General features: G+C 40.6%; 1 protein-coding gene across 2 annotated transcripts in view; it reads right to left on the minus strand.

The window, feature by feature from the left end:
• The window catches only part of WDR7 (WD repeat domain 7), a 287,874-nt gene extending 285,081 nt beyond the window's left edge, over positions 1 to 2,793 (minus strand). The window contains exon 1 of one of the 2 annotated variants that reach the window (XM_072952162.1): positions 2,702 to 2,793. The gene's annotated coding sequence lies outside the window, so the exon portion shown is untranslated. The remainder of the gene's footprint in view (positions 1 to 2,701) is intronic. The other variant, XM_072952165.1, reaches the window with a different exon arrangement.
• Positions 2,794 to 3,001: the final 208 nt, after the last annotated feature.

Here is a 3,001-nt window from a genome sequence, read left to right on the forward strand (position 1 = left end):
ATATCATTTGTATGAGTCATCAAGCTGTATCCCTGGACTTATACAAATACAAATTTAGTTGTTTAAAGAGGTATATTATATCTGAGGGGAATTTATGGGTTTTTCTTTTTCTTTCTTTTTTTCTTTTGCAGAATAAAAGTTCTTTCTTCATTATATTCTTGTTCTGCTTTTCAAAAATTCAGAAACTGCTCTTCCTCCCTTTTACAAGAGGTCTAAATTTAAAGAAAAACTAACATCAGAGATTGTAAAGTTACTGCATAATGCCTTTCCAAAAAACACTCAAATATATATAAAACTGGAAAATTGTACACATCTTTCTCATGAGACTACTTTGAAATGATTAGAATCATACAGAAGGAGTTTGCCTCAAAAAACGGCGGATGGTGGATCAAAAAACTAAACTTGAGAGCTAAAACTATAAAACTCTTAATGAGAATATAAGGAAAAATCTTTATGACGTGGAATTTGGCAATGATATCTTGGATATGCCACTCAAACACACAGTAAAAGAAAAAATAGGCAAATTAAAATTCATCATAATTGAAAACTTTTGTGCATCAAATAACACTATCAGGAAAGTGAAAAGACAACCCATAAAATAGGAGAAAATATTTGCAAGTCATATAACTGATAAGGGATTAGTATCCAGAAATATATATATATATAAGACATATATATTCTACAGTTCTCCCTCAAAATCAATTCAAAAATGGGCAAAGGACCTGAATCAACATTTCTCCAAAGAAAACATACAAATGATCATTAGGCACATGAAAAGATGCTCAGTGGTTTCATTCTTACGGAAATGCCCATCAAAACTACAATGAGATGCCATTTGACACCCATTAGGTAATTAAGATTAAATAAGACTATAAGCGTGGGGGGGGGGCCCTAATCCAATAGAGCTGGTGTGCTTATGAGAAGATGAGACACCAGGAGTGTGCATGCTTGTGTGTGTGCATGCATGCACAAAGAAGACTTGTGAGGACACACAGAGAAGACGGCCATTTACAAGTTGAGGAGAGAGGCCTCAGGAGAAACCAGTCGTGCCAGGCACCTTGACCTTGGACTTTCAATCTTCAGAGCTGCAACAAACAAATTTCTGTGAAGCCACCCAGTCTGGCATTTTGTTATGGCAGCCCTAGCTGAATAATATAGCATAGTTTATAGGTATCTTTTACTGAGCCCCTCATGCTCTAGTTCTTTATGCACATCATCTACTATTACTTTTAACCTTCACAATCCTAGAAAGTAGGTTCCCAATTCTCACAGACAAAAACACTGTAGTTCAGAGAGGTTAGTGGCTTATCCATGGCTACAAAATAATAAGTAGCAGAAATTTATTATTGAAACTTCTGTCTCTTGGGGTCTAATGCAATCACACTGTGCTAGTGTCACATGAGAAAGGAATATAATTACTATGGCTCTGTTCTGGCTGTGTTCAGTTAGGTATAATCGTTTTACGTTTCAGCAGCACCCTTAGCCTTCTCTTTCCACATTTCTTGAGCTTCAATTATCGCCCAAACTGATGACTCTCAAATCTGTAGCTTTAGCCTACTCCATTCTCTTTAGTTTCACTCACCCTTCCTTCTGCCTACTGATGTCTTCTCAGCATCTTAACTCAGTAAAAAGTGCCAGAAGATTGAAATATTTACATTATCCTAGACTCCTTCCGCTGTCACTTCGCCAAATTGGTCTAACTGATCACTAAACCCCGTGGTTTTTAATCTCTTAATTGTTTCTCAAGTATCAGTTGACTGCAGCTGCTCCCATAACTCAGTTCCCGGGTTATCAGTGACCTCCTCAACTGGTTTCACTGCTTTCCATCCTCCTAGCTGCTACCTGGGGGCCTTTTCTAAAGTCACTTGTAATCACAAAATTGTTCTGCAGTGATTATTCCATTGCCTTCATGTTAAAATACAAAATCTTTAGCTAGTTATTGTCTGGTCTTCAACTCCCTCTTGAATTTCATCATCCCAGCTAAAACCAAAGGTAAATTATTTGACTTGTCACCTCGCCTAATATTCAGAAGAAAATGCTGGTGTGAGACTGCCTTAACTTGAATGCTGGCTTGACCTCACACTATATATGTGAAATTTGGAAAATTAAGGTTCTTCGTGAGGATTAAATGAGATAATATACACAAAGGGCTTGTATCTTATTTGGAACGTAATTTGTTAAAAATTAGCTGCTGTTATTATTACTATCATCAGTCCTCTCAACCCACTCATTTGCACTGCTGCTTCCTCAACCTGGAATACATAATAATACATAATACCCTGTCATCTCTTACCGCCGGGTATGCCCTTCTTCTCTATCGGGGTCACATTTCCTAGCAAATTTACCCTGCCCCATTCTCCTCTCATTTGTCTCCACCATTTCCTTTGCAAACTTCTTTGTTACTTTAACTATTGTTTGTGTCTATCACCAGACTGTTAGTTCCTAAAGGAGAGATGGTGCTTTCATTTTTTTAAAGCACAAGTGAAAGACAGGTACCTAATATTTCCTGGATGACGTCCCACAGAGCGCCCAAATGTAATGAGACCCCTAAATAAATGTTCCTAAAGGCTACTTTGTCTAGTGTGGCGACTTGTACCGAATATGAGCCAGGACTATACTGAAAGTACTTCCGGGGACGAGAAGAACGTAAAACCTTAGCCAGTAGCCAAAAACCCATGAGAAAAAGAAGTTCTTTTCTCACCTTCCCACCCCGGCACCTCCTCGGTTAAAAACCCGGGTCTTGGAACCGCGGAGGAATATCTGAACTTCAGTCGCAATCTGCGCCGGCGCTGCTGACCGCTCCTCTTCTGCGCCTGCGCCGCTCCAGCCAGTGAGGGGCTCTCCAGTCGAGGGTGGAGCCACGGGTCGCGCTTTAGGATTGGGCGGTGAGAGCCAAAACGCACGGCGCGGAAATGACGCCAAAGTGCGCAAGCGCTGTCGGCCCTGCCGCGCGGTGGCTGCTGGGCGCCGCACGCCTTCCCTTCCCTCGCCTCTCCCCTCC

Source organism: Vicugna pacos, chromosome 30, assembly GCF_048564905.1.
Source record: "Vicugna pacos chromosome 30, VicPac4, whole genome shotgun sequence".
Taxonomy (NCBI): Eukaryota; Metazoa; Chordata; class Mammalia; order Artiodactyla; family Camelidae; genus Vicugna; species Vicugna pacos.